General features: G+C 46.2%; 1 protein-coding gene across 2 annotated transcripts in view; it reads left to right on the top strand.

The window, feature by feature from the left end:
• The first annotated feature begins 374 nt into the window (after positions 1-374).
• The window catches only part of SERPINE2 (serpin family E member 2), a 67,714-nt gene continuing 45,837 nt past the window's right edge, over positions 375-22,251 (top strand). For both annotated transcript variants that reach the window (XM_068968247.1, XM_068968248.1), the window contains exon 1: positions 375-497. The gene's annotated coding sequence lies outside the window, so the exon portion shown is untranslated. The remainder of the gene's footprint in view (positions 498-22,251) is intronic.

The raw sequence follows: 22,251 nt of genomic DNA, 5'->3' as shown, positions 1-22,251 counted from the left end.
CGGGTCCCTCCCCACCTCCCACACCCCCTGCCGAGCCCGGCGACCCACGTGCAGCACGGCCCGGGCTGGCGCCGCACCTCGGGGTCGGCGTGTCTCCCGGCGCTGTTCGGGCGCAGCCCCGGGACGGGGACCCGCGGGGAGCGGGGGGCCTCGGCGGGGCGGCGGCGGGAGCGGGGGCGCCCGGGAGTGCGGGCGCGGGGACGCGGCAGCCGCCGGCACACAAAGAAGGCGGCGGGAAGGCGGGGCGGGGCGGGCCGGGGGCGGGGGCGGCAGGAAGGGGCGGGGGCCGCGCCGGCCGCCGATAAAGCCCCCGCCGCTGTGGCCGGCGGCTCGCGCTGTAGGGCTGCCGGGCTGCGCGGCTAGTGTGGGCGCCGCTGCCTCTCTCCTCGCCCCTCTTCCTCCTCAGACTTCCCCCGCCCCGCCAATACCCGGCTCCGGCTCGGGCCGCGCCGCGCCGCGCCCCGCGGCCGCCACCTGGGGATCCCGAGCGAGGGGCGGTGAGTACAGGGCTGCGCGCCCGCGGCCGATCCCCGGCGCCCGAGGGGTGGGAGGGGAGCGGCCGGGGCTGCCCGCCGCGCCGGGGACGGTCCCGGGGCTCCGGGCGCCGCAGGCTCCGCGCCGCGACCTTGCGCCCGGCCAGGAGGCTGCGGGGCGAGCGGGGACCGAGGGCGCCGGCGTCGGGCGGAGGAACTTTCTCAGTCTCTCCCGACTGGGTTGCCTCGGCCACGGCGGCGTGCGGGCCCGGCCCCGCGGGGAGCCGGGGTGGGACCAGGGCTGGGAGCCGAGGGGCCGCGCGTGCGGTGGCGTCCAGGTGTGCCCGCGACCGGGAGTTCTGGAGCCGCCGTGGCTGCTGCCGGTCCGTCCTAGCGGGCGCCCCTGACCCTGAACTTGGGGTACCCAGGTACTCGTGGGCGTCCCCTACCCCGTACTTTACTGGTGCACCTCCTGTTAGGGAGGACCCCTACGGACTCCTACTTGTTACCACTGCCTGAACAGGGTGGGGGTAACCGGTGGTTTGGGGGAGAACCTTCAAATTGGTTTCCTGCCTCCGATTTAACCCTGTGAAGCAGATCTTTCCTTTTTTTTTTTGTTTTTGTTTTTAATCGCCTGTCGCAATGGGACTTGCAATACTGATTAGTGCCTACAAGTAAGGTCAAAGGACTCAGAAATTCTGGGGGAACTGGGTGTTTAATTTGCCTACAAACTGAGTGCGGAGGGAAGGCTTCTATTACATAAGACAGCACTCCACCTTCAGGTGTCATGGAAGATGCTCTCAAAGGTTTTACTGTTTTAATGAACGAAAAATAATCTTCGCCTATGTCTCTCTTGAGAAATCTCGAATGCTGCTGTGGCTTGCTTTGACTACTTCTCAGGGAGCGTTTTTGTATTTATATTCTTATATTTAGCATCAACATAAAAAGGTGTTTGAAGATTTGACTTCCTCTTTCAAGCCAGGAAGCAGTTTACTTCTCTGAACTGTTCAGGAGCAATCTACGTGATAATTTTATACTTTGGAGATTTTATATCGAAAGTTGAACACTGATAACTGGGAAAAATGTAAGCGTTGCTAATTTGTATATCTAAAGCACACTTCAGAAATTGACGATACCTTCAGTGCTGTCTGCATATCTAAATTAGTAATTATGTGCTGTTTGCAATATTTCAGTGAAAATTTTCTTCAGGCATGCAAATGAAGGTGTTAGCTGAAATCATGTAAGGTTTCTTTCAACTCTGAGGTTTGATTCTTTCTTGAAATGAGGTTCAAAAATATTGTACAGTGTAGGGCAATTACTGAAGGTCAGCAAGGTGTCATCTTTTTTTTTTTTTTATTCTTTAAAAAATGAATCTATGCAGAAAATTTCATCCCCCGTGAACTTCACTTATTAGTGTAATTTTAAAAGGACAGAAATGAGTCAGTTTCTAAAGGACAGTAATTTTCAGTTCCACACGTCAGTAACTAGATACTAGTCAGAGATTGTTTGAGGTGGCAGAGTTGGAAATGAGGTGGGGACCTAGTCAGGTCCCAGCTACCCGTCTCTGTGGCCATCCTCTGCCAACCAGTCCCTCTCCCACAGCATGGACAGCTTTGACCCGTGGGCTTTCTCTCCTCCCCTAGTCCCACAGTTCATGTGGAAGATGCTCCCATGCCTGCTTCTTTGACCATCTCAACTCCCGGGACCTCCACCCACTCTCGCTACTGGGTCCTGTACATCTGGGTCTTGCCCTCACCCAGAGTTGCTCAGCTTCTGAAATCAGCATCTCAGTGTCTCTGCACCGCAGGCTCCTGCCTTCCAGGTTGCAGACTGGTCCTCCCATCACAACTCTTCTTGACCATAGGAAATCTCTTCCCTACCCTCCTTCCCCTTTGGCAGGTGACTAATGACCCATTCAAATCCTGAAAGATGATGCTGTGAAAGTGCTGCACTCAGTATGCCTGCAAATTTGGAAAACTCAGCAGCGGCCACAGGACTGGAAAAGATCACTTTTCATTCCAGTTCCAAAGAAGGGCAATGCCAAAGAATGTTCAAACCACCAACCTAGATAGCATATTAAAAAGCAGAGATATTACTTCGCCAACAAAGGTCCATCTAGTCCAGGCTATGGTCATGTATGGATGTGAGAGTTGGACTGTGAAGAAAGCTGAGCACGGAAGAATTGATGCTTTTGAACTGTGGTGTTGGAGAAGACTCTTGAGAGTCCCTTGGACTGCAAGGAGATCCAACCAGTCCATCCTAAAGATCGGTTCTGGGTGTTCATTGGAAGGACTGATGCTGAAACTGAAACTCCTCATGCGAAGAACTGACTCATTAGAAAAGACCCTGATGATGGGAGGGATTGGGGGGCAGGAGAAGAAGGGGACGACAGAGGATGAGATGGCTGGATGACATCACTGACTCGATGGACATGAGTTTGAGTGAACTCCAGGAGTTGGTGATGGACAGGGAGGCCTGGTGTGCTGTGATTCATGGGGTTGCAAAGAGTTGGACATGACTGAGCGACTGAACTGAACCGAATGACCCATTCTGTCGGGAAAACAGGAGTCACTGGATTGATGTCTCTCCATGTCCTACCCCATTTCCTTCCCACAGACTTTTCCACAGTTACCCACATCCAGGAAATCTTAAGCAGCTGTTGTGTCCAGGCACTTTGTTAGGCCCTGATGTATGGTAAACAGCAGGTCCCTGCTCTCCTGGAACAGTCTTTCTTGTGGAAGCAGGCAGACACAAAGCAACCATAACTATGCTCTGATAGAGTTGCAATAAGGTAGAATAATCGAAGAAAAATCAGGGGATGGACTGGGACTTAGAGAAGATCAGAGAGACAGACACACATATGACAGTGCCTCATGTTTCCCCATGAACTTTTTTTAAAAAAATTAATCTATTTATTTTAATTGGAGGGTAATTACTTTTGATGCTTTTTGCAATATAGTGGTGGTTTTTGCCATACATTGACATGAATCAGCCATGGGTGTACATGTTATCAGTATTTTTAAAACATCATAACCTCCTTGTCCTTGCATCCCCAACTCAGCTATAGTGACCACCTGTGTATCCAAGTCTTCTGAAGTGAGTTAACCCTTCCTCAGGCTCCCCTTTCTTCTCAACTCTCTGCAACCTGGCCAGTCTCCCCACAGTAGGAGTTGTTGTTCAGTCGCTCAGTCGTGTCCAGCTCTTTGTGACCCCATGGACTGTGGCACGCCAGGCTTCCCTGTCCTTCACCATCTCCCAGAGTTTGCTCAAACTCATGTCCATTGAGTTGAGGATGCCATCCAACCATCTCATCCTCTGTCACCCCCTTCTCCTCCTGCCCTCAATCTTTCCCAGCATCAGGGTCTTTTCCACTGAGTCAGCTCTTCTGCATCAGGTGGCCAAAGTATTGGAACTTGAGCTTCAGCATCAGTCCTTTCAATGAATATTCAGGGTTGATTTCCTTTAGGATTGATTGGTTTGATCTCCTTGATGTGCAAGGGACTCTTAAGAGTCTTCTTCATCACCACAGCTCAAACACATCAATTCTTTGGCACTCAGTCTACTTTATGGTCCAACCATACATGACTACTGGAAAAATCATAGCTTAGACTATATGGACCCTTGTCGGCAAAGTGATCTCTCTGCTTTTCAATATGCTGTCTAGGTTTGTCATAGCTTTTCTTCCAAGGAGCAAATGTCTGTTAATTTCATGGCTGCAGTCACCATCTGCAGTGATTTTTGGAGCCCAACCAAATATAGTCTGTCACTGTTTCCATTTTTTCCCTGTCTAGACACCACAATTCCTGAAGGATCTGAGGATGTCCTGTAGACCTTTCTGCAGGACTGGGTATGGATCTTTCTTCTTTTTCTCATGGATACTTTTCTTCTTCCCTAGTTGCCATCTCCTCCTGGTTTGCCTTCTGCCTCCCTGGCAACTCCACTACCTCCTGGGGTTTCCTGGGGCTCAGTTCTCATCCATATTGAGCTCTATGAGGAGTGTTAGAGTTACCATTTTCCTATGGCTTCCACTTTCACCAGTTCAAAGTCCCAGATTGTATCTCCAGCTAGCTCCCTACAGTCTAGTGGGCTGATCCATGCTCTTGAGGTAGAAAACCCACAATAAGTCCAAAAGCAATTTTAGTTTTTAATCATCCACCCCACACCTGTTTCATCCTTAGCGAAAACCTGTCCCGTTTTACGTGATGGCGCCATCATTCACCAGGGTGCTAAAGCAGGGACCTCCCAGGGTCAGCAGACTCCTCCAGCAACCACCAGACCCCCTACATCCAGACAGTCACCAAGTCCTGGTCCTAGTGCTGGTGCTGTGAAATCCGTTAAACTTCTGCTGCAGTCACTGTGGTCCTATTCTGCTTTGCAGTCCAGAAGTGGCACAGTGATAGCCAGTGTGCCATTTCTAGCTGGCAGACATGTCATTGGCCTGAACACAAGTCTACAGAAATTGAGTTAATCTTTAGAAAGGTTAAGTTATCGCTTGGATTTACAGCTACTCTTAAAAACCAGGGGCCCTGGAACAGGAGGCCTGCCTTGCCATGTAGCAGCACGTGCCTGGCATGGAGCTCCCAGGGCCCGGGTAGGCTGGAGACTGCTTGCTTTCTACTCCCGCTGGACTCCCTGGTCCCTCCTTACAGCAGCTTCCCAGTGCCCATGGTCTTCTGAGCTGGCAGCCACAGGCTGGGGGATGACCACGGGCAGTCCTGAGTGACTGACTGCACCGTCTCCTGCCTGGTCTTTCACACTAGTGTTGTACCCCTTTCAAACCATCATCCACGTTGCTGCTGAGTGCCTCCCTCTTGGGGACAAAGCCCTATTCGGAAGGAGTAGCTGTGTTGTGTCACAAGGTAGGTATCTCAGATTGAAGACGTGATCTTTCTGTTCACGTTTAAAGGTGCTGTACCAGAGTTTTTCAAAATACTTTTGAGCCTCTTCAAGGAGAGTTGCTGATACATAATTCTGGTGTTGTCTCACCTGTACTGAGATGCAGTCTCTGCTGTTTATAAACCATTTCCACAGACCTCACCACCCTCCTCCTGCCCCATTACCATAGGAGGAGACAGGGCAGGCTGAATTCTGTGTCCCAAAGCCAGAAGACCTCAGCCCTTGGAACGTGGCAGAGCTCATTTCACATGGTGCCCAGAGTCAGGCACTGTGTTCCCAAGATCGCTTAGCTCCCTTTGGGCAGTCCTGTCCCAGAAGTCCTCAGCACCCAACCAGGGAACTTTCCATAGTGCCCTTCTCTCCAGCACCTCCCCAGGCCGCTGGCCATTTGTAATGACCTGACAAAGGCCAAGCTTTTCAGTCCCTTCCCACCTCCCTGCTTTGTTGTTGTTCAGTCGCTAAGTTGTGTCCAACTCTTTGTGACCCCATGGACTACAGCACACCAGGCTTCCCTGACCTTCACTATCTCCCAGAGCTTGCTCAAACTCGTGTCCATTGAGTCGGTGATGCCATCCAACCATCTCATCCTCTGTCACCCGCTTCTCCTCCTGCCCTCAATCCTTCCCAGCATCCAGGTCTTTTCCAGAGAGTCAACTCTTGGCATCAGGTGGCCAAAGTATTGGAGCTTCAGCTTCAGTATCAGTCCTTGCAACGAATATTCAGAGTTGATGTCCTTTAGGATTGACTGGTTTGATCTCCTTGCTCTCCAAGGGACTCTCAAGAGTCTTCTCTAATACCACAACTTTATTTTCTTGCAAAACTGAACTCCCTGCAGAATTCTCACACCATGATGCTGCCCTTGCCTCCTTACCTTGGCTCCTGCTGGACCTCTGCCTGGAATTCTCTTTCTCCATCTTCTGCATTTATTGTCTGGCCAACTTCCACTTTTTCAGGACTCATGTCTAGTGTCACCTGTTCCAAAAAGTCTTTCCTGAAGACCGGTAGTATCTGCCAGTCCTCCCTGATGCACATGTGGTATGTTTACACACACATGTACACTGCCCAATGGATGCCTTTCTGATGGTAGTTACCATGTCATAGCAAAATGCTCTATCCACCCAATTCCCAAGTGGTGTGAAGTTGTGCCTGAGTTCTGGTTACACTTACACCAGCAATGGTGTATGACCCAGAGGCATTTAATGGATGTTGAACTAAACCATTTTCGTATCTTTCACACGTTTGCTGCACATTTTATGAAACAGTGCTTGTCTTCTGGGCTTAAAGGGGAGCTTTGCCTCTAGACCTCTACCCCTGGTGCTGGTACTTCTGCGCTTAATCAATCTATATCCTAACATAAAAAGAATATTTGATCAACCATGTCTTCTAAGACAGAACATTACTGAGAAGAAAGTAAAAGTCTAACACAGAAGGGCTTCTGTGGCTGTGTTCACTTCAGTTATCCCCATTTGAACGCTTTTTGGCTTCATTCCATCTTCCTTGAAGTCCACTGGCTATACTTCGTATTTCACAATTTGTAGAAGGTAGAATTGTTGTTATTCAGTTTGTGAGCCGTGTCTGACTCTTTGCAATCCCATGGACCATAGCCCACCAGGCTCCTCTATCCATGGGTTTTTCCAGGGAAGAATATTAGAGTGAGTTGCCATTTGCTTCTCCAGGGGATCTTCCCAGACCAGGGGTTGAACCCATGTCTTCTGCATTAGCAAGTGGATTTTCTACCACTGAGCCACCAGGGAAGCCCACAAGGTAGAATACCTTCTAGCTTATTTCCACTAACCTTGTCAATGATGGTGATAGCATGTCTTCTTTCTGACCCATTTTTTGTTGTTGTTACGATTTTTTTTTCCCCCAGTATTTGCCAGGGCAGTTTTTGGGCTAATGTCTTAAGCTAAGTTTAGTGGAAGGAGGCCTGGGTTGGGAGAGGGTCTGCACTGTGCCATAAAGGACTTATATAGTTGACCATTTGGATCTTAATTTCCTTACCTATACAATAGGTATGTTGAAATAGTGATCTCAAACATGTCTTATTTAAAAAAAAGAAAAACAGTTTAACTTCTTGGCTTATTTTCCTTTCTGATCCAGCTTTCTCATAAGTATCAGGCGTAGATGAAATTTTTTCTTAAATGCAGTTTTATGTTTATCTTCATGAAATTAATTCTTCTCTTTCATTTTTTCTTTTCAACCAAATAAATCATTCATTTTGGCTCTTTAGGGCTCAGGAATAGCATTGAGGCCCAACGGGAAAATGTATTTGGTTTGTATTCCTACTTGGAGGCATTTATAAAAATGTGTGATACATTGAGTCCCATATATTGGGATCCTCTTTGTAAACCTCTGTCTCCATTCATAAATGTGTCCGCCTTCTCTTTGCAGAACCATCTTTCCTCATGAGTAGATTGCATGTCTAATCTAAAAATCAATATTGGGTTTAAAAAAATACCCTTAGGTATGGAATGGAATCAAATGCAATAAACTACATCTTTAGGTTATTTCTTATGTCTAAGTTCACAATTTGTCTAAGAACACTGAAAGAGTAGGACAATTTTATTTCTCTTTTGAGAAATGCTACCTTTCACCTAACAGGCCAAGTCAATTTACACAGTAAATGATTCTCCCTTTATTCTGCTGTTAGATTTCCAGGTCTGGATGTCAGCCCAGTCCAGAGAAGTTGGCGTTCCTTCTGTGCCTCTTTTTTGTGCATGGGGATGGCCACTGAGCCTCAGCAGTCTTCTATTTGTAATTCCATTCATGCATTTTGACAAACATTTCATCCCCATTTCCTCCCTGAATTCCTTCAAAGGTTGGGGTGGATGCCCTAATTCAAGAAGAGACCAGGAACACCCCATGCTCCTGCCTCAGTCTGACCTCAGACTTTGCCCTTTGCCTCAGAAGATAATTGGAAAATTGAAGCCCACTGTGCCTTTTTATTTTTATCAGTTCATTCTTGGGAGAATGATAATATGAAGACATTTTAATGTAAAACAGAAATAAATCCTATGAAAAAGCAGAAAGGATTTCTTACAGTGATTGCAAACCTTGGTGAATATACTTTGTTTTGTTTTTGTAATGGCCTCCCCCACCTTACAGCAGTGAGAAGTCCAGTAACCTGGGGAATTTCTATGAGCAAGATAAAAATAGCATCAGTCCTTTGTCCCCGCCATGTGTCCCACCCCCCGCATACCCTCTGCATTTAGTGTCAACTAATACAGCTATAGAAAAAAAATAACTGTTTGTTTTTGGCCCCAGTTTTTATGGGCCAAATCTTGAAAGTGAATGTGGGCAGGTGAGAAAGTTTAACGCCGAATACGAACCCCACTGGAAAATGAACAAGGTGACTGAAAATGAAAATAGATTCTTTCTTTTGAGAAAATTGAATACAAATAATGGCTGTGTTTGCCTTTTCTTTCTTTTTTTTTTTTTTTTGTCTTTTTAACCAATGAATCCACTTAGGAGAAAATTATTTTTATTGAGAATTTGGTTACTGATTAGATTATATGCACTTTAATTACTGTCTGATCTTTTGGTTACAAGTGCAGAAGTATAATCAAGTGTAATCAAAATAACTGACTCAAAAACACGGAGAGCCTGGGGGGAGCTACTAGCTTACATTGCTGACCCCGAACCAGGGCAAGGGTTGACCCTGGAGGTGACCGGAACTAGACGTCCTTGAGCCTCTTTTCTCTCCCACCGTGTCTTGTCTCTGAATATGACTGCAGGCACCTTCAAGCTGACCTGCTTAAAGTCTGAGGATCAAAGAGGAGAGATGAGCTTCCTGGCTGTCCAGGTCAGAAAAAAATCCCAGGGAGGCACTCTGATTGGCTCAGGTTGGGTCATGTGCCTTTCCCTGGACCAATGGCTGTGGGCAGGGGAATAAGTGACTGTGATTGGCCAGGTTCTGAGTCACGTGTCCAAAGCCTGCAGTCAGAGGAAGGAGTATTGAGAGAGGTGTCCTGGTTAGTATTTGTATGCAGTTGACAGAGGCTCAGCGTCGTCTCCTCCAGCCTCATGGCTCCTTGTAGGACTGATACTAACATCATTCCCATTCAGACAGTTGTGCAGAACCGTGTAGAGCAGCCCGGATATCCATGGTTACTCATACAGCCTGTATGTGTCAGTGCCAGAGCCTGAACCCAGGTCTGTAAACGTGTGAGCTCTACACTACGAACCACCGAAGATTTATGATTCATCAATATTTATAACCTCTCAAAAAGAAACCTATGTCAAACCGCAGGCCTCCTTTCAAGAGACTATCTTCTTTCCTTGCTGTATGATGTCCTTCAATAAGACAACCAAAACAGAAACGGAAAGAGGCTAATACTTTTGTGTTACCTTTGAAGTAATGTTTTCACGCCTTTGGGCCCCTGGGCCCAGTTGTTTCTTAGATACTTGTTTTTTTCCCTGGGACTCACACTCTAAAATTAATACTGACCTTTGGATCGAAAAGGTAGAGTGCATATACCTGGAGTCCAAGGGAATAACATATGTTTAAGCTGGATAAAACTGAACTAAAGAACAAAGGTGACATTATTTTTAAAGGATGTCTACTCCACAACTGTGTAGAGACTTAGGTTAAAACATTGAGATTTAACTTGTTTTTATGGTTTTCTTTATATTTAACTTTATTTCAGAGTTTGTCATATCTTGTGGTATACGTTCTCCCCATCCTCCTCCTCCTCCTCCTTTGTATAGTGTAGTAATTAAGAGTATGGAGGATGTAGAGATGAATGGGCTTTCATCTGTAGCTAGATTATATCGAATACTAGCTGGAGGTCAGGAGGCTGTAGCCAATTTGCTAGACTTCTCCAAGCCTCAGTTTCTTCATCTGTGAACTGGGCATGAAGGTGTTTTGTGTGTTTTAGTCACTAAGTTGTGTCCAACTCTTGCAGTCCCATGGACTGTGCCCACCAGGCTCCTCTGTCCATGGGATTCTCCAGGCAAGAATACTGGAGTGGATTGCCATTTCCTTCTCCAGGGGATCTTCCCCACCCAGGAATCAAACCAGAGTCTCCTGCATTGCAGGCAGATGATTTACCAGCTGAGCTATGAGGGAAGCCCGGGCATGAAGGTAATCCCATCTTAAGTGTTGTGAGGATGCAGTGGAGAGTATGCTTTAGGTGCTGAGCACAGAGTTCTGAGTGGAGTTGACTTGCAGGAGACGAGATGAAAGTGGGGTTCTATTTGTCACAGTAGTCCATGTGAACGTTTCACTCCTCTGGGACCTGCGTTTTCACTGTGCCTTTGACCTCATGAATGAGTGACTTGCTGTCTTTGGTTAAATGCTTAGTTTCCAGACCCCTTTTCTGTAAAACTCTCGTGAGCAGTATTCCCAGTGATCAGCTAGCTGGTCATCTGTCTTTTCCACAAGCTTCCAGCTCCTCTAGTATTGGCCACAGACCAAAGGATAGCTGGTGCATGAAATAAACTCCTTTTTAGTCCACCTTTGAGAAAATGTAAGCAGAAGTGTTACCATTAGGTCTTTCTAGGGGTACATTGCAGGCTAGCCTTGTCAGACTGAGTGCTTTTTTTTTTTTTCTTATTGTAGTTATGAAGAATGAATAAATTATACAATAGGAAAAGTAATCTTAGGTAAAAGTAATCTTTAATATTTAGGTTTCTGCAGATGCAGAATTTAAAGTCTTCCCCTTTTGTTCTTGTTTGTCCGACTGTGAAAAAGTCATTCTATTGTATCCAGTGATGTCCGTATATCCAGAAATAGCCATTTTAAGCACATAGTGAACATATTTAAAACCCATGGTCATCTAATTATGATTTGATTCCTTCAATATACAAAAGAGTTATGTGAATGTTGGACTAACCATTGCCAACATTCCTGGATAGGAAATGTATTTTCTACTGCCATTAGTATGATTTAAGAATTTTACTGGCAAATATCCATGTGGGACTTTTTATAGCACCCAGTGTATGCCTGAACCTGAATTGTTGCTCGGACAATGAGTTGGGAAATGCCAAGGAGATTCTGGGTGATGACTTAATTATAGAGTTTTCTTTCTAAAAGTATGAATTTTCTCTTTGAAGTTACTTTAGTGATAGACTCATATCGTGTCTTGCCAAACCTGTGTTCGTTTCCTAAAGACACGTTAATTAAAATAGCAACTTAGAAGATTGGCCAGAGATGCTGAACTGTTCATAGTGAACCTCTTCTTGAGCAGCTAGGTCATTAATCATGACCAATGCTAGTCATACTAATGTGGATTGATTCAGCAGTTACTGAAAACAGAGTTGTTTCATGCACATATATCACTTATTAGTCTAAAATTTCTTTAAGAAGGATAAGTATATTATATATATATACATTGGCAAAAATGTGCTTTTCTCATACCCTCTATCATGTGTTCTAGTTATTTGTGTGTCTTCTCTGCCCCACTAGGAAATCTTCAGGATTTTGTAGTCTCTTTTATTCCTCTGGTCTCCTTCCATAGTACCTGACACAGAGGAGCCTAGAAGATGCTTGAGACGAGGAATGAAGAAAAAGATCACTGAGTCATCACGGTGTCAAGTGCTGTGAGACACCTTTTATACCCGATCTTGAATCTAAACAGATGGAAATTAAGTAAGGTGGAAATTAGTTGTATTTCACAGGTGAGAACATTGAGATTCAAGTGTGTGAAGCACCCTTCTGAGATTCCTGCCCACGGGATGTTCACTCCAGGTCTGGGTGTCTCAGTAGAGATTTTTGATTCTGAAACAGTGTTTGCAGGGAACAACTAAGGCTAAACAATGGTGGTCGAACCCACAGACCATGACTGGATGGAGGGTGACTTGGGAAGTCAAATGAACCTAGATTTAAGTGTCCTGTTCTACGCTTAGTAGTTTTATGCCTGCAAAATACTCTCGCGTCCTCCACCCCACCTTCCCGCCATCAGTCCTGAGCATCATTTCCAAAGCTAAAGAATGGAGATGATAAAGAATGCAGCTTCATTGCAGAGAGAGATTCAACTGTTCCTGTTTTACGGACAGGGAAATAGGAAGTATTACGAATTAGGTCACTTGACCAGCCCTAGGATGTGCTGTGAATGAGAAACTCGGAGGCTCCCTGAGGGTCAGGAAGCTGGGCAAGAAATGGACTGTGTCCCGGTCTCAGTTTCCTCCCCCTTGAATTGAGCGCTGTGATACCCACTTTCCAGGAGCCTGGGAGGCTCAGCCATGCTGATGCTAAAGCCCTTTCCTCAGAGGAGTTTCCCAAATGTCAGTCGCTACAACTCATGTGTGTTCGTTTGCGTGTGTCTGTATGTGTAGAGGTAAGAGTGTGCACAATGTGAAGCATTGGCTTGTGCCTGACAAGTACAAACGTGCACACAGCCCTCTCGGGTAATGTGGCCCTTTCTTTTTCTTTCAGGTTACTCTCCACAAAATCCATTTTGCCCTAAATTGTGGCGAATTGCTATTTACTTATTTGTATCTGTAATAAAAGTTGGCCATTTAGTCTCTCTTGGGCTATCTATGGCTAAATACATGGAGATGACTTCTCCATGGCAGAGAGATCAGATCTCATAAAAAATATGGCAGTTTTAATGTATGACTTTGGAAAGTGTAAAACGTTACTTGCACGTAACTTTCAGTAAATACTCTAGACTTCAAGACACTGAAGTGTCCCAAATTGCAGCAAGGCCTGCTCTTTTCTGGGTCAGGTATGCCAAACTGGTACCTTGGAGATGCCTTAATGAGTCACTAAAAAGCATTGCAGGCATGCTAAGTCAGTCACTTCAGTTGTATCTGACTCTTTGCAACTCTATGGACTGTGGCCCCCGAGGCTCCTCTGTCCATGGGATTCTCCAGGCAAGAATATCGGAATGGGTTGCATTGCTGTCTTTCAGGGGATCTTCCCAATCCAGGGATCGAACCCACATCTCTTACATCTCCTCCATTGACATCCGGGTTCTTTACCACCAGCATCATCTGGGAAGCCCCCAAAGGCACTAAAATGGGGGAATTCTGTCTGTGAAAAAGAGAGTGTCCTAGTTCAAAAACTGTGTGAATGTGAAGTGAAAATTTTTCTGAAATTGTCTCTCAGACAAAGAGAGGTTTGCTCTATATTGGGGTCCTTACAAAATCTTCCATTTTGCAAAGATCTTGATATGTTTATTGGTCAGAGCTTACCAAAAGCACCGGATGGGTGAGACTCATGAGAACACAGACAGAAAGCACGTAAGCCTGAAATCACCTTTATCAATACTTAGTATGAGTGCTTAGAGAGATTGCATGATGAAAAGGCATTTTTTTAAAAAGGCAGAGAAATTGAATACAGGCTTAGTCATTATTCCTGAGGTCATGGTTTCACAGTCACCAAATGTTGAATGTGTTGTGTTATGGTCATGCTAGTTGCTGTAACAAGTAAACCCAAACATGTGCCATGGCGCAGACGTGATGGAACGTTATTCTCCACTTGCATAGAGCCCCAGATTGATGTGTTGTTTTCCAGCCTGATGGTTCAGTGATGCAGCCTCTTTCCATCATGTGGTTCCACTTCGTTTAACTGGTGGATTCCAAGGGCATGATGCTGGTCGGCATCAAACTGGTGGAACCAGAAAGGTCACGGCAGGTTGCATATGGCAGATCTGGATGGGCCAGGCCTGCAGGCAGCATTTCTACTCCCATTTTGTTGACTGTATTTCAGTCTTATGGTCACTCCCACCTACAGCACAAGCTATCGCCCTGTCTTCTGAAGAAGAGGAAATGGGTTTGCTCAGAAGGTTAACTACTTTGTCAGGTCAAATTTTATCTAAGCCACAAAGGGTCACTTTAAAATGTAACACAGCCAGTAATATGCTGTGGGGATCACGGATATAGTTTTGTCTGTGAGGGCCACTGTTCTGAAGATCTGTGGGGGTGCTTCTTATGGCTTAGGATAGACTTTTTTCATGAAGTGTCACACACAGATTTGAAAAGTACACTATCACAGGCAGCTCGGAAGGAAAGTAGATAATGTGCTGAAGGAAATGGTTAGACTCAAAAAGCGATGACAGGCATGGAGAGGATGTCTGGGGAAAACTCTGAATTAAATTGCTTCACGGAAGGTGGAAACGGAAAGGTTCTATTTCTAGATCATAATATATGTGATTTCACATACAGTCATGAAGTTTATTTAGTCATGTTGACCAGAACTTGCGGGATGGGGGCGCTGGGATGGAGGTGTTGGGATTCTCTGCTGGACAAGGGAACTGTCCTGTTTGGGAGACACCATGTACTCAAGCACAGATGGTACTTAGAACATAAAAAAACAGAGACTTTCATGCTGGAAGAAGGGGCGCCTCTTGCAGCAGCGTGGCAGAGGTTTGGCAGATGTGCTCAGAACACTGTTCAGCATCCAGGAGCAGAAGGTGAGGCAAAGCTGGGGGAAGGGATCAGCGCCAATCCTGAGCTCTGACTTGGGGAGTGAAAGAGGACCCAGAGGGAGTGGATGAGGGGAGGCAAGTGACGAGACTACCTGTCTTCTCTCTGGGACCACCTCTGCCTTCTCTCCGGGAGAAGCCTCTGGCAATGTCCGTCACATGGTGGTGGGCATGTCCATGTCGTTTGAGGCCTCTTTCTTGCTGTGTGATGTGAGGCAGATGACTCAGCCTCTCTGCATACCTGTTACTTCAGCTCAAACCCAAAAGGCTCATGTGAGATTCAGTAAGACCATGCATTCACAGGGCTGTGCACGCAGGAAGAGCTTCGTAAATTAGCCCTCCCCTCTCCTGTGCGCAGTGACTCACTAGCGCCCCTGTTGGTGAGCGTAACCGGTCCTGAGAAACTGGAGAGACATTCTCCCCTACAAACTGTGTTGTTGTTCAGTCACTCACTCACGTCTGACTCTGAGACCCCAGGGGCTGCAGCACACCAGGCTTCCCTGTCCTTCACCATCTCCCTGAGTTTGCTCAAACTCATGTCTGTTGAGTCAGTGATGCCATCCAACCATCTCATCCTCTGTCGTCCCCTTTTCCTCCTGCCTTCAATCTTTCCCAACATCAGGGTCTTTTCTAAAGAGTAGTTCTTTGTATCAGGTGATCAAAGTAATGGAGCTTCAGCTTCAGCATCAGTCCTTCCAATGAATATTCAGGGTTGATTAGTTTGATCGTCTTGCTGTCCAAGGGACTCTCAGGAGTCTTGTCCAGCACCACAGTTTGAAAGCATGAATTCTTTGGCACTCAGCCCTCTTTATGGCCCAACTCTCACATCTATACATGGCTGCTGGAAAAACCGTAGCTTTGACTATATGGACCTATATGGCAAAGTTATGTCTCTGCTTTTTAATATATTGTCTAGCTTAGCTTTTCTTCCAAGGAGCAAGCGTCTTTTAATATCATGGCTGCAGTCACCATCTACAGTGAGTTTGGAGCCCCCCAACAAACTGACTTCGTGACAAAAAGAAGCCCAGCCTCCTCCTCCATCCCTAATGATCTTTCACTGCAGTATCTTATAGCAGAGGTTAGAGATGGGTGAGGAGAACTTTCATTAAGTCACTGATTTTTTTTTTTTTTTTGGTGTATCTGGTACTGATTCTTTTTTTTTTTATTTTCTTGGAGTATAATTGATTTACAGTGCTATACACCTAAAAAACTGAAAACCAACACAGTATTATAAGTCGCTGATTTTTAATTCCAGAAATCCCTGTTCTCTCTCAGCTCTGTGTAAAGGCTTGTCCCATGAGGAAGAGTTCTGTGGGACCAGAGTTGTCAGGTCACCTCTCAGCATGGTGTCTCGTGTGTGGATTCTGCTGGATGGGGCCGGGGTCAGGTATCACTGATTTGATGGGAGAGCGGAGTCGCAGAGCAGGGGTGTGATTTATCCCACACAGGCAGGCCTAGGGCTCAATAGTCTTATTCCACCACCATGTCCAAGTGGACACGGGTTAGAACACCTCCCTCCTCTGTGCCCTCTCCCCTCGCCAGATTCCTTCAGAAAGCACCAGCAGGGACCTCAGCGAGGGAAACTGAGTCAGACTAAAGGAAGGATCTCAGTATTGGGTGATTGAAGCCAAATTTGGAATTATACTTCCCATCACTTCGGATGGTTTCTAAGCTTTGCATAAGTTTGCTGGTTGGATGGTTCTTGCCAGGGTGTGGTAACAGACAACATATAAATATAGAGTGGTGTGTTAGTTGCTCAGTTGTGTCTGACTCTTTGTGACCTCGTGGACTGAAGCCCACCAGGATCCTCTGTCCATGGGATTCTCTAGGCAAGAATACTGGAGTGTGTTGCCATCCCCTTCTCCAGGGCATCTCCCCAAACGAGGGATTGAACTTAGATCTCTTCCACTGTAGGTGGTTTCTTTACCAACTGAGCCACCAGGGAAGATGGCATAAATATAGTGTGGTCATCTTAATTGTTCCTTTGGGATTTTGTTTAAATACTCGTTGCTGCCTCCTGGGGGATTTTCTCTGGGCCTCGTGTGTGCTAATCACTTCATTCATGTCTGACTGTTTGTGACCCTATGGGCTGTAGCCTGGCAGACTCTGCCCATGGGATTCTGCAGGCGGAAATACTGGAGTGGGTTGCCATGCCCTCTTGCAGGGGGATCTTCCCGACCCAGGGATCAAACCAGCATCTCTTGTGTCTCCTGCATTGGCAGGTGGGTACTTTACCACTAGTACCACCTGGGAAGCCCTCTCTGGGCTGCAGAGGTCTGAATCCATCAAGTCCAGGAATGTTTGTATTCTTGGAAAACACAGCCCTCTTAAAGCCATTGTTTAAAAAGTCACTTGGAGCATTAAAAACCTCAGGTCATCAATTCCTGGTGTGAAAATTTAGGAGTGTTGGGGCTTCAGGCAAGCAGTATTGACTCAAATGTGCAGAACACTTTAAGACAGCATTTGATTGTACATTTTAAAACAGGGAACGCAAATTGAAATTCCTCCTGGGGGCTTTCACTCATGCATTCTACGTGCAGTATTTTCAATTAGCTACAGAAAAAAGTACATTCAGTGTGGGTCTATTTTTACAGCTGGGAATTGCTCTGAGAACACAATTGGCTATTTCATACATGTGAGATTTATTTAAATGACTCGTGGGAGTATTTGCAGTTTAACCAATAATTGAAAATATTATTGCAGTGTGGCAGGTAAAAGTAGGAAGTCATTTTGAATTCTTCCAAGCTCAATAGCCTTATGTTAGTCTGAGGGGCAGGTGGTCGACAGGGTGAGAGTAGCGTTGAGATTCCATCCTTCCCATTTCATTCCTGGGCTCTGCCACAGCATGGAAAGAAAGAGAACTTGAGGCTGCCTGCGGGAGGGCACTCAGCAAGGACCCAAAGCATTAAGGTGTCCTCTTGGCGCTCTCTCCTGTTTTCACGCACCAGGCACAGACAGAAGGTTAGATCAAAAGTAAGAAGCCTCAGCCTTCCCCCAGTTCTTCTCGGACTACCTGCTCCATCCCCCCACCCCTGCCACACTTTTCCTGTTTCACTTCAGCCCATCGCCTAGCGCACTGGTGCAGAAAGCTAGCTTGAGTCTCTCAGGACGGACCCACTAGCCCCTCCGTGGTTGTTCATAAATGTTATGAGAAGCTTGAAATGCATATTCCCATCGAACTGAAAAGATGTAAATGCCGGTTAGGTAACACTGTATTAAAATGCATTCTTGAACTTCACTTACAGACCAGTTGTTAGGACTCTGAGCTTCTGCTGCAGGGATGTGTGGGTTTGATCCCTGGTCGGGGAACTGAGATCCCCTATGCCACATGGCAAGCCCCCTCAAAAATGCATCCCTTGGATACATGTTTATGTATACCTGAATCCCTTCCCTGTTCACCTGAAACTATCACAGCACTGTTAATTGGCTATGATAGTGAAAAGTTAAAGTAGCTCAGTCGTGTCCTACTCTTTGTGACCCCGTGGACTATACAGTCTATGGAATTCTCCTGGCCGAAACACTAGAGTGGGTAGCCTTACCCTTCTCCAGGGGATCTTCCCAACCCAGGGATCACACCCAGGTCTCCCACGTTGCAGGTGGATTCTTTACCAGCTGAGCCACAAGGGAAGTCTAAGAATACTGGAGTGGGTAGCCTATCCCTTCTCCAGCAGATCTTCCCGACCCAGGAACCAATCCTGCATTGCAAGTGGATTCTTTACCAACTGAGCTATCAGGGATATACCCCAATACAAAATTAAAAGTTTTTTAAAAAATAAAATTTAGATATTAGGAAAAAATGCATTCCTGCAATTCAATGAAAGCATGGGTTAATTAGGCATTCTGTAGGCAGAATTGAAGTCTTAACCACTAGTGTTTAACTTTCCTCAGGATCAACAGTTCTTAGCCAGGGGTGAGCCCCCTTTCTCCCAGGAACGTTTGTCAGTGTCTGCAGTCATTTGGTTGTCACAGCCACGAGTGGCATCTGATAGGCATCTGATAGGAGAGGCCAGGGAGACAACTAAACACCCTAAAATACACAGAGCATGGCTTGCAACACAGAGCTATCCAACACAGAACGTCAGTAGTGCCAAAGTTGTGAAGCCCTGGTCTAGAAAGTTTTTGGTTTTGTTTTTAGAAAAAAAGAAATGACTCCCCAAATAGTGGGTTGGTCAAAAGATTCGTTTGGATTTTTCCATAACATCTAATGGAAAAATCTGAACGAACCTTTCGGTGCTTGCAAGATGGTGGCTTCTGTAATCGATGTTAGCTGTGGTTTAGTTGCTAAATTATAGATAACTCCTCCAAGGGATCTTCCCCATCCAGGGATCTAACTCATGTCTCCTGCATTACAGGGTGGATTCTTTACCTCTTAGCCACCAGGCAAGCCCCAAATCAGTATTATTACATGAGGTGAATTCAAGTGATTACCAAAGGCCTGGCTTCTTCACTGATGGCCTGGTTACCAAGAGAGCACTGTGGTGTCCCATGTGCACTCAGCAGCACATGTGCAGCACTGGATGCTGGGGAAGTGTGAGCAGGACAGAAAAAGTACACTCCTCCCCACTCCCGGAAAAAGAGAAAAGGCAACAAGTGTGGTAGTCAGAGCAGGATTATAGAAACCTGAAGCTGGAAAGAGCCTTCACAGGTTTTGCATACTGCCGGGGGAGAGTATAGCTGCAGAGGAAGCTAAATCAGACCAGACTAGCCGGATTGGAGGCTGTGGGAGGGTAAGAGCTCAGGGAAGACCTGTTTGATGCAGGTCTTGGCGCCAAGGGTCAAGGTCAGCCTTCCCTATCAGCAAGGTCACTGGACAGTGCAGACTCTGGGTTGGATGTGAGAGACTGATGTCCTTTTCCAGGAATGTCGGTGGCTTGGGGAGTACAAAGGAGGTGGAGAACATAGACCATTCAGGAAGCATCTTAGAGGTAGAAGGATAGAGCTTGCTGATGGTTAAATGAGGTCAGGGAGAGGATGCAGGGTGACTCCCAGACTTTCTGCTTAGACTCTTGGATGGATGGGGAGCTGCCCTTACTGGGATATAGGTAGTACAGGGAGGAACAGCAAGTTTTGAGGAGGGCTCTTTTTTCTTCCCATCGTAGAATTTCTGTGAAAACGGGTAAGGGGACTTCTCTGTATCTTTTGAAAAGAAACGTTGGGTTTTAGAGTATGGGAAATAGATGGGGAAACAGTAGAAACAGTGTCAGACTTTGTTTTTTGGGGCTCCAAAATCACTGCAGATGGTGATTGTAGCCATGAAATTAAAAGATGCTTACTCCTTGGAAGGAAAGTTATGACCAACCTAGATAGCATCTTAAAAAGCAGAGAGATTACTTTGCTAACAAAGGTCCCTCTAGTCAAGGCTATGGTTTTTCCAGTGGTCATGTATGGATGTGAGAGTTGGACTGTGAAGAAACCTGAGCGCCAAAGAATTGATGCTTTTGAACTGTGGTGTTGGAGAAGACTCTTGAGAGTCCCTTGGACTGCATGGAGGTCCAATTAGTCCATCCTAAAGGAGATCAGTCCTGGGTGTTCATTGGAAGGACTGATGGTAAAGCTGAAACTCCAATACTTTGCCATCTCGTGTGACTCATTGGAAAATACTCTGATGCTGGGAGGGATTGGGGGCAGGAGGAGAAGGGGAGGTCAGAGGATGAGATGGCTGGATGACATCACCGACTTGATGGACATGAGTTTGAGTAAACTCCGGGAGTTTGTGATGGACAGGGAGGCCTGGCGTGCTGCGATTCATGGGGTTGCAAAGAGTCAGACACGACTGAGCAACTGAACTGAACTGAACTGTGAGCTAAAATCTAACATATTTCTCCTGGGTTGCTTCTTCTCTCCAGTTACCATCATAATAGGCTTTCCAGTGCAGCTCAGAGTGATTTCTAAATGGCTTCCTTGGGCAATCATCAAGCATTTTCTGTATTAGACTTCCCCTCCACCTAAGTAAATAAAGCAGTAATGAGACTCTGCTCACCATTCACGCTTCTGAGACAGGGCTGGTCTGGCTTTACCACGCTGAAACTCTTTTCTGAATTTTATCGGTCTGGTCCTGCCCTATTTCATTTTCAGCTGGTAGGAAACATGTCTTCTTATGCCTGAGCCTGGCAGTCTCAGAAGGAGCACCAGGAAGTCACTGGAGCCTGATACCCATATCAGGTCACCCAGTGACATCAGATACATTTTTGTAAAAAAAAAAAACAAAAACCGTTTCCAGAGCAGCCCTGACACCATCACCAGGGCTGTTCGAGGGGGCTTCACGGGGCCCAGCTGCTGCCCTGGGAGGGCAGGGCTGCTCTCAGGTCCCCTCCCTGAGGACCTGCGCCCTCACGTGAAACCACGATAAAGTCATACAGTAGATCCTTGAGGCCCAGAGAAATGAAGGCAACGGCCCACAGTTTCAAAGAGACCATGAGTAAAACAGAAAAGGCAGCTTTAACAATTCCCTTTGATTTTCAGAGATTGGAATTTGGGGAAGTTTTGCAGTTGAAGATGAACTGTTAGGATGGGCTGAAGAGTCGCTGTTCGGAGACTGAGGACAGAGACCCAAGGGCTCCTTGGTGTTCAGGAACTGTCCGAAGAACCTGAGCCGTGCCGCCCTTTTGTATTCCTCACATCAGCGCATCAGCAGGGACCACTGTTACATGCCCTGTGCAGTAGGGAGGTGAAGTATAGCGCTTGTCAGAAATCAGGCAGTGAATTGGTGGGGGACCCGGTTTGAATTTGAGTGGTTTGTCTCCGGAGCTTACAGTGGCCAAGACAGCTAAGAATTGGTGCTCTCTCAAAGAATTATGAAAAGGCAGAATTATTCAGACACGTAGTTTTGACTTTTTTTTTTTTTTAGAATATTGACATTTTTAGGGTGCTTGCAGTATTGGGAAAAGAAAGTAGATAATGCAAAGGTCTGTCTTAGGTGCATTTGCTGACTAAAATTTTAAAATAATGCTTTTTATTTTTAATTTTTCATTTTAAGATGCCATAACAAAAAACAGTAGAGGGAAATTGCCTCTAACCCTTCACCTAGTTCCTACAAAGGTATCATCTTGCACAACTATGTGTGTGTGTGTGTGTGTGTGTGTGTGTGTTTAGTCGCTCAGTTATATCCAACTTCTTGCGACCCCATGGACTGTAGCTTGCCAGGCTCCTCTGTCCATGGAATCTTCCAGGCAAGAATACTGGAGTGTGTTGTCATTTCCCATGCCAGGAGATCTTCCTAACCCAGGGATCAAACCTATATGTCTTGCGTCTCCTGCATTAGCAGGCAGATTCTTCACCACTGTACCACCTGGAAAGCCCTTGCCCAACTGTAGTACCCAGCAATATATACTATAACTACAGTACTGCAACTAAGACATTAGCATTGAATTGTAGAATCCTCCACCTTGTTCAGATTTCGTCCAGTTTTACATGTACTTGTGTGTGTGTGTGTGTGTACTGACTCCTATGCAGTTTTATCATATTGTAGATTCGTGTTACTTCCATAGTCGAGACACAGAACAGTTTCATCATCA

This window comes from Capricornis sumatraensis, chromosome 3 (assembly GCF_032405125.1).
Source record: "Capricornis sumatraensis isolate serow.1 chromosome 3, serow.2, whole genome shotgun sequence".
Lineage (NCBI taxonomy): Eukaryota > Metazoa > Chordata > Mammalia > Artiodactyla > Bovidae > Capricornis > Capricornis sumatraensis.
The sequence above is the reverse complement of the archived record's forward strand: the minus strand, read 5'-3'. Positions and strand labels throughout refer to the sequence as shown.